Source organism: Talpa europaea, assembly GCF_964194135.1.
Source record: "Talpa europaea genome assembly, chromosome: 4".
Classification (NCBI taxonomy): Eukaryota; Metazoa; Chordata; class Mammalia; order Eulipotyphla; family Talpidae; genus Talpa; species Talpa europaea.
Window position 1 is genome coordinate 2,302,663 of NC_140070.1, and position 16,854 is coordinate 2,319,516.

The following is a 16,854-nucleotide window of genomic DNA, read 5'->3' on the forward strand; positions in this document are numbered from 1 at the left end:
TTTTAGAACCCCCGTTAATTTTACCCCCCACCCTGGGTTTAATCCCAAATACAACAAATCCCGGAGCGCCTGCAGACAGCGGCCTGCTTGATGGATGGCCGGGAGGCAGCCCCGATGAGGCCGCCTTGATGGATGGCGCCGGCTGGGGGGTGTTCCGAGGGGACGGGGCGCAGGCCAGTGGTATACAGCATTCTCAAGAAGCGGAAAACGCAATCAATTAATAAAAACAGTAACCCCAGCACATGAGGCCTTTCGGTCAAGCTTCTTGGAGGGCTCTGCAGAGCACTCGGGCCTCAGTGGCGTGAGAGCGCCCGGGCTGGCTTGCGCGCGCTGGAGCTTTCCCGTCTGTTTCCTGCTGCCGCCGCGCCTCTGAGGGTGATGTTGCCGGAGCCCTGCAGGTGAGCTGGTGGCCCGACGGCTCCTAGAGCATCTCCCACTGCAGGACACTCCCGGCGCAGTCAGAGAGGGGAACCAGGGGCGACTCCACATCGGAGGGACAGAGGGGGCTGGGAGTCCCCAGACACGGAGGCTTCCCCCGTCTCGTCACCAGCACCCCGGTGCAGGGTGGGAGAAGCGGGATGGAAGGGGCCTCAGAAGACCGGGTCTCAGTTCTGGCCACGGGTGACCGTGGGCAAGTCACCCGGGTGGGCTGATCTTTCCTCTTCTCACCTGTTCCACGCGGGAGTGGTGTTGTCCCGCTGGGTTTCTGAGGGGTTTCAGGGTGAGGGTGGGTGAGTGACGTCCTCGTCAGTCAGTTCCAGCCGTGTGAGCACTGCGCGGGGCAAGTCCTAGATCCGAGGTTTATTCATCTGGAAGTTTCTCCTTTTCTTTTGAGGACAGGGAGGGAAGGATGATGCTTTGCCTTATGAATTGTCTTCAGAAATTATCTAACAAAACATTTAAAGACATAGTCACTCAATAGGACAAAAATGATCGCCATCTCAGTGGGTAGGAACTACTGGACTGCCAGTCAGCGGCCTGGCACGCTCCTGGGGTGCATGCTTCCCCTCACGCCCCAGTCCCGACTGTATCCCCGGATTTCTACCCTTTATTCTCTGGTGTTCAAATATCTTCCTCCGAGCCTTATGGCACCCACCCCACCCCTCCTCCCATACCTGGGGGTGTGGGCATCTCAGAGATGCGTGTTGGGGACACGGGGAGGTCCTTGTGAAGCCGTGAGGGGAGGGACCAGCCGGCACAGCCTGGGTTGCCTCCCCCGGGCGAGTGGACGCAAACAGGGATTCAAGCTGCAAAGAGTTTGTTAAGGAAAATGCTCGTGGGGCCAGCTGTGGAGAAACTGGGGGCATCAGGGCTCACTGACATGGAGGAAGGAGAGGGGGCGAGAAGAGGGTGGACGTTTCGAGACGGAGGTGGTATCCCAGGCGCCTGAGTCCCTGAGTCACGCTGGCCTCAGAGGACCCGGGAGTCCCGGGTCTGCCATTGCCGGCTGTGGCGCCCTGGCCCAGCTGCTCAGCGCCCGCGGCTGGGGGTGGCAAGGGGCAGTCTCACGCCACATGGCCCAGTTTGGAGATTTTGCCTCCACCGGGTAAGAACCTTCTGTCCTCTTGACACTTTCTCTTGTAAAGAGTCTGGTCTGGTTTTACTTTCCTTTTCCCATGTATCTCCATTTTATTAAAAAAAATTTTTAAATTGCATCATATTTTTATTGAAGTGAGGTCACCTTACTCTGTATAGATTTTTGGGGTACAAGTTCTTAACTCTTCAGATGTTTGGGACCACCACAAGCCCATAATCCCCCTCCACCGCCCATTGGGCCCCCTTCCCTCTGGCGTCTAATCCCTACCCACTGCTCTGGTAGCCTCCGGTTTCCAGGGTTTCTTTTGGTTTAGTTTTGTCTGCTCCTTTGTTTGCTTCTTTATGTTCCGCTACGAGGGTGATCACCCGGCACGTCTTTCTCCTTCTGACCTCCCTCTTCCATCCACGCTGTCACAAGTGGCAAGAGCTCATCTTTTTCACAGCTGAGTACTATTCCTCATGTCCTGGTCCACTATCTGTCCCCTGGGGAATTGGGTTGTTCCCATACTCGCCGATTGTAAACAGCGCTGCAGTGGACACACCTGGCAGCCACCCCTCGGAATTAGTGCTTTTGCATTCTTGGAGTAGCTACCCAGGGTGGGGGTTGCTGGGTCACATGGCGCATCAAGTTTTAATATTTTGAGAAACTGCTGCACTGTTTCCGGAGTGGCTGGGCCCATGGCATTCCCATCGCCTGCTACTTTCTAGCTGCCCGAAAGCCACCAATCGATTATGTCGCTGGCAACATAGCAGCTCCCTGAGCACGCTGGGCCAGTGGTTGGAGAAGGCAAACAGCACAGGGAGTGGCGTGTGTGGCCAGGCCACTACCGAGGGCTCATGGGTGGCTTCTCCTGTGCTGGTCTGGGCTGCACCTTCTCAAGGGAGCAGATCGGGGTCACCTCCCTTTCGAGGAAGTAAGGCACAGTTTGTGTCCAGTCATGGGGTGGGGGTGATAACTCAGCACTCGGGACTACTCTCCGTCCCTTGGCAACTTAGGTGAACTTGGCACCCATCCGGTTTCCAGCCTGGGCGGGTCCCGAGGCTCCTGAGGTTTCTGTGAATGGACACCTCACTTCCTTATGGCCTCCACGCTGCCCCAGGCCAGGTGCGCCACCTCCGCTCAACCTCCACCAGCTGGTACCGCCTGGCACCTTCAGTTCTTTTTATTTTATTTTTTATTGTTAAAAATTTTTAAAAAGATTTATTTATTTATATAAGAACCGGGGTACAGTCCAGATGTGTGGGAGGATGAGAGGATTCACCAGAGACAGAGCAGGGAACAGAACAGGCAGACTGATGAAATACACTGCTGTGGGGAGCAGCGGGCGCGGCAGGAGAGGTTTGCTGCGCCATGTGGGATTCTCGCTGGCCAGCCGGGATCGAACCCGTGCTGCAGAGGCAGCGTACAGCTTCACAGAGCGGTGCTCAACCGCCTGTGCCACCAGGGAAACCTCACCTTCAGTTCTTAAACAAGAAATCTGATCACACTTGGAGTTGATCAGATCGGTAAATGCACTTAATTGCCAGGGTTTATGAGATGGGGTCCCCCATAGATTTCTCCCCACTCTCTTGCTTCCTCCTCCCGCCTCCCTCCACGTCCTTTCCAAAACCCACATTCTCTGTAGAACCCAGGCTCCCCTGCTCACAAGAAGGCCCTTCGGGGCACGTTCACCACCTCTGCTCTGAGTGTTTCTTTCCAGGATGCTTCTCGCTACCCTAAAGCTGCCTTCCTCAGGCCCTAATTTTGTGTGTGTGTGTGGGGGGGGAGGGGGTCAGCTCTCCGACTCCTTAGGATCATTTTAGGTAGAACTTTTCCCCCAAATAATTTCAAACTTACAAACTTAAGTTTGAAAAATTATTAAGAATTCTCCCCTACCCAGATTCACCCACTGTTACCATCAACTAGAACTGCAGCCCGAGGATCAAAATGAAGACATGGACGTGAACGAGCTTTGTTATCTAAGCTGCACATCTTGTTCAGATTTTGCCCGTTGTTCCACTGGCCCAGGATCCAATTCGAGACAATAGGTTGTATTTGGTGGCCAGGTCACCTTAGCCTTTCTTCGGTAATCCAGATTCTAGGTTGGGGGGGCGGGGGTGGTCAGCAAACTTTCTGGAAAGGACTAGGTAGTAAATTTAGGTTTTGCAGGTAGTTGGTCTCTTAAGATTATTTTTACTTGTTCGTGGTGAATAGCTGCTAATGCTACGACAAAAGATCCTGTACATGAAGCATCTGGTCTACTGAACACCATGTCCCCCTTCAAAATGCCTGACAACCCCGGGCACCCGCCCAGTGTATTTTTAGCAAGTCTCTCCCTGAGCGATGATGGTGAGAGCATCCACCAGCTGAGTGCTCCCCAGCCTTGTTTTGGGCCCGGGAGGGCGTGTTTCTGCAGCTGAGCCCTAGCCTTGGCAGCGGGGCAGAGGCTGAGCCTGGGCATTGCTCCTGGACATCACTTCCATGCTCAGCCCTGTCCACACCTGCCCAGCCTCCCCATGCCCCGAAGAACGTGGGGAACTGGGCTCTCCATCCCATTTCCTCCTCCCCAAAGTGAGACCCTTGGAGTCCCAGAGAGGCAGTCAGCTGAGGACGGTGGGGAGGTGGCAGCCCTGTACCTTCTTAGCAATCAAAGCCGGCATTGTTCTCAAAGAGTTAACTGCATACCAGGCTTGCAATTAGCAAGGAATAATGGGGTGTGATGGGGACAGAACAACGGCTGGAACTGATTTGCTGCCTTACAGCGAGCTCTGGCCTGCCCTATTTCCTGGTAACTTGTAGCAGGCTCAGTGGAGCAGAAATCCTTGGGGGTGGGGGCGGGTGGGGCTGGGGAGCAATCTGTCTTCGAATAATTTAAACAATGCAGCACAGTCAAGCTAAATGGAGCTTATCAAATGTTACACCTCTTAAAGCTGTAATCAGAGGCAGTGGGATATTAGCTGTGAAGCCCTCATTCTGCTTAGAGGGAAACCGAGGAACAGAGCTGCTACTTAGCAGGAAGAAAGGGAGCGGAGAGGTGGCAGAAGGGATTGTTTTGAAGGCCAGATGAGTCGTGAGGAGGAAGAGGATACCTGAGCCCAGGCCAGAGAGGCAGCGTTCACCGAGCACCTACTGTGTGCAGAGACGACGGGCTTTTTGGCACAGGTCACTTGCTTTGCCTCAGGTCTAGAAGCACGTGTTGTTACTGACATGCGTCACACAGAGGAGCAAATTCTGTAAGACCCTGCGGTGCCGGCAGGCACAGGGAGGGTTCTCTGTGGATTCGGGCAGGAGGATAAAGGAGAGTCCTGGAGCCCTCAGTGGCTTTTTCAGGCTTCAGTGCTCTTTCTACGCCAATTGTTGTGGGTTGAGCCCGCAGGCTGGCAAGGCAGGGAGGCTGGCAAGGCAGGGAGGCGGGGGCCGGAAGGATGGAAGGGCTCCCAGCCCCTGGTGAATCTTTGCTCTTTCTCTTTGGGCTCGCTCTGGCGTTCTCTCCTGGTAGCAACTCTGCCCTTGCTGCTCCTGTCTCTGAGTGATGCTGCCCTTATGGCCTCAGCCTCCAGGCTCAGGTGTCCACAATCAGGCACACGTGCCCCACACCCACGCTCCCAAGCTCCGCCTGCATTCAGGCCACAGGTGATGGCCACAGAGGCCAACGGTGTAAAGGCCTGAGCATCCTTGTTTACCCTACACCCCAATCTGACTTGAGCAAAGGGACATTTTTCCTCATGTGGCTGAGTCTAGGGACTGGCTTGATTTGGTGTTCAGGTGTCACCAGGACCCAGTTTCTCTCTACCTGGGCTCCGCCTTCTGTGTGGACTGGAGCTTGAATCGTGACATGGTGGCACCATCCCTGTGTTCTCTGAGGTGCCCTCTCACAAGGTTCCCCCTCAGCAAGGAAAATAAAACTCTTCTTTAAAAGTTGAGGCAGCCACAGCCTCAGCAGCACCGGTTCGATCCCCGGCGAGGGTCCCACATGGCGCGCAGACCTCTCCTGCCGCCCGCTGCTCCCCTCAGCAGTGTACTTCGGTCCTTCTGCCTGCTCTGCTCCCCGCTAGGCTCTGGTTTATTCTCTCACCCTCCTGCGCTTCTGACTGTACCCAGTGCTTGTATAACTAAATAAATAAATTAAAAAGAAAAAAAAGCATACATGTTAAAAAAAAAAAGAAAATACTTAAAAAACAAACAAAAAAAAAGTTGAGGCAGCACCTTCATTTCCAGCCAAGATGGGGAGACAGGGTCTAGACCGAATCCCACCTTAGAAAATCAGAAAGCAGGTCTATAGCAGACAATGGTTTGTAGACAATGAGGAACAGGTGATGTTGGTCAGGGGTCTCCAAGGGGGGACAAGAGAGAGTTTCTGGGATGCAGCAGCAGAAGAGAGATGCAGGTGGAGCCTGGCCACCTCACAGAGATGTCCAGGCAGCTGGAGCTCATATGGCAGAGCTGCCGAGAGAGAGAGAGAGAGAGAGAGAGAGAGAGAGAGAGAGAGAGAGAGAGAGAGAGAGAGAGAGAGAGGGAAAAACCACTTAAAGGAATAGGCATCCCTGTATCCCTGTTCCCAGAGGTTACAGGTCAGAGATAATTCATAATTCACATCCCCCCAGCCAGAGTGGAAAACCTTGGCATTCCTGGGGCACTGGTAGAATCCTAGAAGGTTCTGGCCTTTGCAGGGGCAATAAATCCAATTAACTGCAGAAGTAAGGCTGCTCTGATGCTGCCTAACAAGCAGCCCACCTTGGAAGGGGCAGACAGCTTCCAAGCACCTGACCTGGACTCCAGAGCAAAGCTCAAACACACTGAAAGGAATACAAAGACACCTAGCCTCACCCAAGAAGGCAAAGTTCATGATGTCATCCAGCCAATCAAGAACTGCCGAGGAGGCAAAGAAGCAGGGAAATCGGGCCTGAGTGAAGAGAAGTATCAGTCAATAAAAACAGACCCAGAAATGATGCAGGTGACAGAATTAGGAGACAGTTACTGGAGTAGCTATTATAAATATAGTCTATAGTTTAAGAAGTAGAGGAACCATAAAAATAACAGGGAAACATTAAAAGAGATTCAAATATAACTTAAGGAGATGGAAAGAAAACAATGAGATCAAAACTAGATTGCATGGGTGGCCTCCCTGGTGGCGCAAGGGGTTAAGACACAGTACTATGAAGCAATCCGCAGCCTCTGCAGCACGAGTTCAATCCCTGGCCGGGGAGCTACCCACATGGAGCAGCAGACCTCTCCTGACTCACTTGCTGCTCCCTCCAGCAGTGGATTTCAGTCAGTCTGCCTGTTCTGTTCCCCACTCTGTCTCTGGTGAATCTCTCACCCCACACCTCTGGCCTGTACCCCAGCTCTTTTATGCATAAATAAATAAATCTTTAAAAAAAAAAACAAAACTAGATTGCATGGGATCAATACCTTGGAAGGAAATATTAGTGGCCCTGAAGAGACAGCACTGGAAACGATTCAAGATGAAACAGAGGAGCAGCCCGGAAAAAACCTGAGAACACCAGCGGGTTGTTGGACAAGTTCGGGTGGCCCAGCAGGCACAGGACCATCCCTGCAGGAGAGAAAGTAACAGGCGTGTCTCCTGCTCTGTCCTTAGTGATGTGCCAGGACACGCTTGTGGTTGGCCCCACAGTGGGGCCGGCGGGCAGGCTTTGCCTCATGGCTGGTCCAGCAGGTGCTCTTGCCAACCTGAGGAAGGGGCCTGTGCTCTGGAAGGCGTGTGATTGCCTCCTGAGGGCCGGAGGCTCCGAACAGGGAGAGCAGATGTGGTCCAGGCAGTTTATCACATCATCTTACGAAACCCCCGCGTTCCTGTCATCCCTTTGGATGCCTGTGGCCGCGGATTCTCAGGGGCTGGGGGCTCGTAGTTCCAGACGCAGACTCAGCACTGGCTCACGGTCCGAGCAGGGAAGGATTTCCTCAGGGCCCAGGCAAGCTTCGGGGTCTGGCTGGTCTCCGTTAGTCCTCCCAGCACGGCAGCCACGGGTGCCCCCCAGACCCCTGGCAACGGTGCCCTTCCCCTGCCCCCTGAACAGCTCAGGTCTCGGGAGCCCCGGGGGCGGCCGCAGTCCTGCTTCTGCCCCAGGAGGCAGGGGGCAGCTCTTGTGGCTGAAGTTTTAGTTGTGCTGATTGTATGTCGGGAAAGTGGGTTCACAGCATGGGGGCTGCAGAACATGGAGAGTGTTTGGGTGCGGTGAGGAGGCACGTCCACTTACCTCAGAGCCTTTTCAGGCCTGGCAGCGCCGGGGAGACTGGCAAGGAGAGGCTCACAGTGGAGGTGGGGGCTGGCGGCTGTCCGACCTCTCATGCCCTCTCTCCCTTAGTTTCGGGGTAGACCTTCAAAGCCGGGAAGCAGTGGTGCCTCTGGCCTGCAAGGAGGTGCTGAGTCCACGGCGAGGAGAGGGTGGGGGCCGGCAGCGGCCACGCCCAGCACAGACACCGGTGGACGTGTCCAGCGTCCACCTTGGAGACGGTTCTGGCAGCAAGCCTCTACAGCCAGCCTCGAGGCCGCAGAGTCAAAGCAAACAGCAGCTCTCCACCCTCCTGGAAGCGTGCGTGCCTACACACACAGGTGCACACACGCACCTGTGGGCACATGTGTACACACGCTGACACACGCACACATGCTGGCGCACAGACACGCGTGATCATGTCTGATCACACAGACACAGGCACTGACACACACGTGCAGATGACACGCATGGCCTGTGGTCACTGACGTGCTTCTGGGTCTCCTTCTCGTCCTTGCCTGGAGTTCATGGCACGTGGGAAATGTCAGGCGTGGGAGGCCTTTCAGTCTCCAGCTGGGGGAAAACTCCCTCCACATCACTGGAGGGCGTCCAGGCCCTGAGAGTGCGCTCTCGGAGAGATAACAGTGACCTTGCTGGTGAGGGCAGGCAGCCCAGTGAGGCAGTGCCGCCGGGCTGGCCACCTCCCGCCGCTGCACCTGGAGGCTGGGGCTTGGCCTGAAGGCACCCGGACACGCAGCACCCACGAGGAGGGGAAAGTGAGCCATTCTGCAGGCTCGGGGGACAGAGGAGGCCACCTCTCCCCGGGAGCTCCTCCTGATGGTTCAGTGTCAACCACATTGCCTTCCCGAGGGCACAACACATGCCTCTCTGGGGTGACCCGGGCCCACCCTGCAGCTCCACAGCATTCAGCCCGGCGGGGTGCCCACCTGCAGCTCCAGCCTGCCCTGGGATGGTGGGTACGTGTGGAGGGTGCCCCGGAGTAGAGTGAACGCTGAGAGTCTTGGAGTTAGGCGGCCAGTGGAGGTGCTGGCATCCCAGCAGGAGCCATCCTGTCCCTTCGGTGACCGCAGGTGACAGGAACTGGCCACCTTCAGTGGGGAGAAGCCTCTGGTTCCGGCCTCTCTGTCACTGACACTCACTGGTCCCCACTGAGCCTCGGGACCCACGAGGTCAAGACTAAGCCCCTGCACAGCGTCCTTCCAAAGACGTGAAAACAGCTGGCAAAGGGGGGCTCCTCGGCCTGGCTCTGGTGCTGGGAGCCTGGGGGACGTGGGGCTGGCCACGAGAGGCGGGGGGCTGCGGAGGAGGCGCAAAGAGAGCAGGTCCCTCACGTGGGCTGGGGAGGGTGGAGCGTGAGCTCCTTGTTGTTCGTCACTCTGAAGCTGGCTGGCTCACCCTCTTGGGTGGGGCGCCCCTTTCCAATTTAGGGGCCCCGTTAGTGTGGGTCCAGGGAGGAACGGAGCACATGAGGAGAGGTCCGGATGGCGGGGCCTATCTTAGCTTCTCCCCGTCTGCCCTCAGGGTGACAGCAGCAGCCGGGGCTTGGCCGAGGCTCCCCGGACGTCTTCCCAAGGCCACCAGCCTCCTCCCGCTGTCTCCGAGGGACGACCCCCGCTGGGGACTGGCTGTTGGTTTCCAGAATCTGTTGCAGGGAATCACATTTACTATTTTTATTTACATTGATTCCTAAGAAGTTCAGTTTCTTAGATCCAGGCTCCCCCCGCACCCCAGGCAGCACGGGGCCCTGAGGACAGGTTCCCAGGCGCACAGGCGACTTGTGTCACCCACTGCACCGGGGACAGACGAGGCTTGCAGAATAATTGTGTGCTTTTTACATTTTCTCTCGAAGTTACTGCCAATGAGGTTTTTCTTTCTGCTTGAGGGAACGATGCGGTGCCACTAGGACGGAGCAGGGGGGTGAGGCCCCACTTCACCTTCCTGGAGGGCCCCTGGCGGGACTTCTGGGAGCCCATCCCTGTCTCTGGCAAACTTGGGGCTCTGTCAGCCTGCTGCCCTGGATCCCGCGCCCGGGCTGGGCCGTGTGCGTGTCTGTGTGTGTGAAGTGGGGTCAGGCTACTAGGGGTGGGGGGAAGGGTCTGTTTGATTAATGGGTGTCCTGTGAACCTGCACACTTGCCCGAGGCTGCATTCCTAGGCTTTCAAACCAGGGCAGTTTGATAAGCTGAGACCAAAGTCCTCTTTCCTCCCAGCAAGGAGAGCAAACAGGGCCACTCACTAATCCCGGCCTGGCCTCGGGGCCGTCTCTCGGCAACCAGCCCACCAAGTGGCCTTTCACAGGCCAATCAATGGGGTGCCCCGGGACCTGGGGGAGGCCCATGGCCAGCTTCCCCGAGCTCCCGACCTCCAGCCGGCAGTCTGAAGGCCCCGCTGGCCAACTGGGCCTCTATCATCACAGCACCTGCTGAACTGGCCTTCTCCTCCCTCCCTCCTGCCACCCCCACCCCTGCAATCATTCCCACCTGGATGCTTATCAGCAGGCGCTCTCCATTCCTCCAGTGCCTGCCCAGAACATTCTCCCCAACCCCCACCTCTTGCAAGCTGCCTTGGCTCCTCCTCCAGGAAGCTTTCCCTGCTCATTCCTGACCATTTGGGACTCTCCCCTCTCCGGACACCTAGCTCCCAAGCAGTTTGTGGGTGGGTTTGACATCACCAACCAGACTGTCAGCCCCCTGAGGACAGGCTTGCACTTGGGGGTTCCATCCCCCTGCGGAGGGCACACTGTTCTGGCAGAGAGGATGGGGGGGGGCAGAGGTGGACCAGGAGGCCAGGTGGGCTGAAGCCCTCGACCCCAGGGAGATGTGGAGGCAGACTTGGGGATGAGAGGCAGCTGTGGGGTTAGGGTGGGAGAGTTGCCATAGATCCCGGGGTGAAGGTGGGGGTGAGTACCCAGCCAGTCACCACTGCCCCCTTCTCTCAGAGCCTCTCTCTTGGGGGTGGCGGCATCCACATTTGCACCCCCGGATCCCTCACTCCAATGGGCTAGGGCTGGGGTGAGCTCTGGGGGGCCCACGAGTCTCCCCTTTCTGTAGACTGGGGCTGCGGACTGAGACACCCTCGTCTTTGGGGTGTTTGCCTCTGAGATGTCAACAAGCTAACAGTTGCAGGCGGAGCCGCTTCCCTGTCCCAGGGAGGAGGTAGCCGCCCGGCAGAGAGAAGCAGGCCTAGGCTCCTGGGTCTGGTGGCGGCACCATCCCAGACCTCGCTCCCTGGGCGGGAGGGCAGGTCTGTGTCCCCCACCCCCGCCGGGCGAGACCCAGCAATTTGCTTGCGCACACGGCCAGAAAGTGCGGCCCCACGCCCCGTCCTGCCAGGCCGCCTGCTGCCTTTGTTCTCAGCGGCTTCACAGACCCAGGCTCTGGTGCTTCGGGAGACCCTACTCCACAGCCCACACCCCCGTTCCGTGAGCTGCCAGAGCTGTGAGAAGACTGCAGCCAGGGTTCTCTCTCTCTCACCTGTCGTTATCTATCTATGCACCCAATATCCACCACCCCCGTCCCTCCATTATGTATCAGTCATCTGTCCATCCGTCCATCCATCCGTCCATCCGCCCATTCATCCTTCTATCTGCCCATCCATCCGTCTGTCCATCTATCCATCATCCATCCATCCATCTGTCCATCTATCATCTGCCTTCTTACTTACCCCCCACTTTCTATCCATGCACCCATTACCTGCCCGCCAGTCACGTGGGGCTCTGTGGCTGGCACTGCCAAGCACTTCGGGGCTGCCACTGGCACAGGTGATGAGGGACAGTCGCTGAGGAGGATGGAAGGTGTCACACTGCGGTGTCTACGCGGAGTTCCCTGTGGAGTCTTCACAAGTGCAGACTCCCTGGTGTCCTGATTCAGGGGGTTGGAAGGACTCGGGAATCTGCTTTTCCAGGGGAGTCGGAGGTCGGTGACCCTCACAGGGTGCTCTGAAAGCAGCTGCCCAAGCCTGGTGTTCGGTGAGCGGGTCTGAGGTCCAGAGGAGGTGTCCTGGGGAGGTCACCTGGGTCAAGGCCAGCACACTGCTGTCCTCGAGGGGGCTGAGGACCTGGGGGAGTGGCAGGGCAGGTGGTTTGTTCAGGCTGTGTATGACATCGGCGGCCACAAAGCCGGGTCAGCTGTCTGCAATGATCACGTCACAAGGGAGGCTACGAAACAGCTTCTGCGCCAGGTCTCGGGGGCCTGGGGGCAATGCACTCGGGCCTGCGGGCCAAGGGTGGAGGAGGCCACTGACACCCCATCCAGGGCTGCAGGAACACAGGGAATCCCTGGAACCAGGACCCTGAGGCTGGGGTTGAACGGGCCTCGGCTGCCGCTGCTGGGTGTTACCTGGCCTGGAGCTCCTGGGCGCCCCTTCAAAGTTGCATGGACCATAGCAGCCCCGTGTCCCCAGGGCCAGCCAGGAGGGGACAGCAGGATGCAGAGTGCCAGCCAGGCCCCAGGCGCCGCTGCTCCCAGGCATCTGAGGGCACACGCTCTCTCCCCGTGGAGGAGCTGCCTCAGCCCCTCACACACAGTGCCCTGGTCCTCTCGCCCCTGGGCTGCTGGCAGGGACTAGGGGGCCCCGAGACTCTATTCCCAGCTTTGCCCCCCAGCAGCCCCCAACAGACCATGTCTCTACCCACCCCAGGGGCCTGGATGCCAGGGTCAGCTTCTCACTTCCAGCCGGGCCCTCCTCATCCCACCTCCCCCAGCCTCCCTTGGTCCTGCAGGCCTCTGCCTCCCCGGCCTGCCTTTGGGGGGCCCACTTTCTCCCACGCCTTCCTTATTAGCGTGTGTGAAAAGGAATTTCTTGTCCCATTTATCCTCGGAACAGCCTCTGGAAGGAGTTGAAGGACATGCTTCAAAGTGTGAAAAAACAAGGCCCCGCCTGCCAAGAGGGCCCAAGTGGCTGTTTTAATCATGTGGAACAGCCCCCTTTTCATGGAAAATTTTCTACTCCAACACCTGTGGCCATTAAAGGAACCTCACTCTTTTCTTCCTGGGGGTCCCAGGGGTCACCCTCTAGCCAGGCTGGCTGCCAGCTCAAGAAATTATTCCTGCTGCCTTCTCCCGCCCTCCTCCCTCTGGCCCAGCTTCCTTCCCTCCGGCCTGCAGGGGACAGGGGAGCGCCCTGCCCGGCTTCCCTCCTCCCCTGCAGTTTCTGGAAAGAATAAACTGGGGAGACCAGCTTGGCCTCCACGGCCTCTGGGGGCAGGTCCTTCTCTGTCCCTCTGGGCCCCTCCTGACCCTCCCTGTGAAGACGACTCACTCCCCAGTTCACCCCGGAGGTGGCTTCCTTTCCTGCAGCGCTTGCGCCCTTCACTCAAACAAAATGGCGGGAGAGGTTTCTAAACAATGACACCTTCCACCTGCTTCTGGCCCATCCTTCCTGCAACGGCCCAGGTTTCTTCTCTCAAACGGCGTTTGCTGTGTTTGGGTTCCAGAAGATCATCACGTGTGGGAGACAGAGTACGGCACCCCATCTCCTTTGGCTTCTTTGGTGGATCCTGGCCTGGGGGAGTGAAGAGACCTACTCGAGGCTGCACAGCGCTCGGGGAAGGCGCGGGGCTGGGGCTGGACGATGTCTGGAACCAAACTGCCCAAAGGAGTTGCTCTCCTTTTCTCTTCATGACCTAATGGCCCTCTTGGCCTTCGCACCTCCGCCTCTGGTCACCTCCTCAACTCCATGGCGGGAGATCTTCCCTGCAGCACACGTGAAGCCGGCACTTCTCAGGCTTGGCTCTATGCTCCGACCTGCCCCACGAGCTCTCCCTTTGCACCTCTTCCAGACCCGCCGACTCCTCCACCTACAGGTGTCCACCCCGACTCTTCTTTGTGCTTCACTCTCCTTCCAGAGGCCGCCTGCATGCCCCGGAGACACCGTGAGCGGACGTCGTCATAATCCCTAGGACCTTGAGGTGACCTTGGCATCATCCCTAGGACCTTGAGCTGACTTCGCCATCATCCTAGGACCTTGAGAGGAACCCTATCATCATCCTAGGACCCTGAGCGGAACCCCGTCATCATCCTAGGATGCACACGTGGCAGGACTCAGCCAGCAGTGGTGAGCAAAGTGCTGTGTGTTCTTCTCCCTGGACCTGTCTCCTCTGTGCTCCCCAGTTCACGGAACAGGGGCGGCTGGGCAGACATCCAGGCATCATTCTGGATAACACTTTCTTCCTCTCTCTCCTGCCATCACCTGGTTGCGTACCCTGTGTGAACTACCATCGTCTCTGCAGTAGGCATTAGACCATGAGATCCACAGCAGCAGGAGTGGGGACAAGAGCTAAACTTGGCCGATGACTGAGATGCTGGCATTCCGACACACATACTAGACTTTGGACGATATCCTTACAAGAAAAGAATTCTACCCAACGACACCAAGTTAAGAAAGCCAACTGGTGGTGGCACTTCAGCCACGCAGCACAGACTGTACTAAGTTGCTTGACGTGGACGGTGGCATAGGAAGCTGACCTTTTACTCTCAGGGCTGTGATTTCTTGTAAGACCATTTACATGTCCAGTAGAAATTAACAAAATGGAAACAAATATCCAAATGAAAAAGATAAGACTTTCAAAATAGCGAAGTTTGTCCTTGATAGTGTGAAACTGATCCTCGTCGTGTGGGACTCAGCTAATTTGTCTCGGTATCACCCATTGTACACAGCAGAATGCTTACCACAGAACAGTTCTCTAGAAATTTTTTTGAATAAATGAATGTGTGACATCTAAAACACAGGAGACTTCACTCCTAATTCGTCAGCCAAGTGCTAGAAAGTATTAAGCACAATTCAGTGGCAGTCTGAGGAAGAGCTAAGGGAGTCCAGTCTCTCCCCTCTGCCGGTGTGGCTCCTGGCGGAACGGTAGCTGTGATGATGACACGGAACAGAGAAGGCGGAGTCAGGAAGTTATAGTTGGGGAGTTTGTGGCAGGAAGGCTATCTGAGAGTTGCCGCTCTGGTACCTGGGCCCTCAATTTGAGGATTGCAAGCATTTTTCAGGGTGAGCTTATTAAAAAGCTTCAGTTCCTACTTCAAGCAGGAAAGCAAGTCTGAACCCTGTTGTCTCCATTTTGCAAAAAAAATCAAGCAAGAGCTAAGAGGGAGCTGCGGTTTGCAAAGGGCACATAGTGGGCTGGTGGCAAAGCTAGGCCAGAGCCAGGTGTCCGGTTCTTCTCCAAGGATCCTTCTATTAGTAACAAGTTGCCTCCTGGGGTGACTTCTGTGGAGCTTAGCCTTTCCTGCAGTAAAAGTGAGTTCTTTCACTGAAACAATATTGAAATAGAGGAACAGCTTCAGGAAGCTCGCATTTCCCAGTTTTAAGAACCTCCCTCAGACCTGCAGTGATCAAGACAGTGTCGTGCCAATAAACATACAGGCAGACGGAATAGAACTGAATTAATATAAAGCAGAAATAAACTGTATGTGCATCACCAGTTGATTTTCAACAAGGGAGCCAAGGCCATTCTGTGGAGAAAGAACAATCTCTTCAAGAAATGATCTGGGAAAACTGGACATCCACAGACAAAGGTATGACAGTGAACCCTTCCTCACACCATAGACATCCATTAATGCAAATGGGTCCATGAGCCATAGGAGCTAAAACTCTAAAATTTTTAGAAGAAAACACAAGATTGGATTTGGCAGTGTATCTGTACCACTAAGATACTGAAAGCCTGAGCAGCAATAGACAGAATAGATGAGCTGGACTTATCAAAATCGAAAACTTCTATGCATGAAGAAAGTGAAAAAGCAACCTATAAAATGGTGGGAAATATTTGCAAATCATATATTGGATTAACACCTAGTATTCACAATATATAAAGAACCCTTGAAACTCGACAACTAAAAGACACACAGCTCCATTTAAAAATGAACCATGAACTTGAACACACTCTTCTCCAAAGAGGAAGCCCCGCGGCCAGCAGGCGCGTGCAGAGATGCTCTGCGGCGTCAGGTGTCAGGGAAGTGCAAAGCCAAGCCATGAAAGACACCACTCCAGGCTAACTGAATGGCCACAGTGGGGGAAAGGTGGTAAAAGCAAGCCCTGGGAAGCTTGGGGAGGCCCAGCCCTCTGTACGTGGCTGGTGGGGATGTCAAGTGGTTCAGCTGCTGCAGAAGACAGTACAGTGGTTTCTCAAAAAAATAAAACAGAATAACCATATAATCCAAATGTAAGCCCCAAATAATGGAAGACAAATCTGCAAACAATCACATAGGAATATCCATGGCAGCACCTTCACCCTGGCCAGAGGAGGGAACTACGGAAACGTCCATGGACGAAATGAGCAGATGACAAAGTGTGGGGGTGCACCCTGCTGAGCACTGTTGTGGAGGAGTGAAGCGCTGTCACGTGTTCTGGGTGGGTGGCTCGACAGCATCATGCCAGGGGGAGGGGCCAGACCACACGGCCACGCAGCACATGACTCCCTTTCTATGAAACATCCAGAGCAGAACCAGGAGGCTGGTGGAGGCGGGGCTGGGCACGGGGTCTGGGGTTTCCCATTGGGGTGAGGAAGACATCTTGGAGCTAACTAGTGGTGTCCAGTGTGGTTGCACAGCCTGATGAATGCACGAAATATCACCAAATAAGCACCTTAAATGGCTCATTTTTTGTTAAGTGAATTTCATCCCTGTTGGGGGAAAAAAGAGTCATTCACTCAAAGGCTCATTACAAAATGGAAAATGTCGTGTGCCTCTGCGGAGGCACCTTTTCACATTCTAGCCAGTGCGGGAAACCCCCACGCACAGACCTGGGGACGTGTGGGCTGGACAGGCGGAGGGCTGGGCAGACTGAACCCAGGGCCCAGCGGAGCCAGGTGTGTCCACCTCCAGCACCACCCCAGCCGCACCCAGTTCCCGCCCTTTCACGGAGATCGGCCTGTGGCTGGACGCTCGGGCGGGGCAGGGTGGGGTGGAAGGGCAGGGTGCCATGTTTCCATCGATTTTCTGGGAGGAGAGGGGCTGCGAGCTGTCATGCAGGGCAGACAGAAGACACGGAGGACATCGCGGTTGTCCCCGCGGCTCTTCATTTCCGCGCACGGTGGAGAAAGGATGTCCCTTCCCATCCGTTTCCGCGGCACCACTTGGGCCTCCCA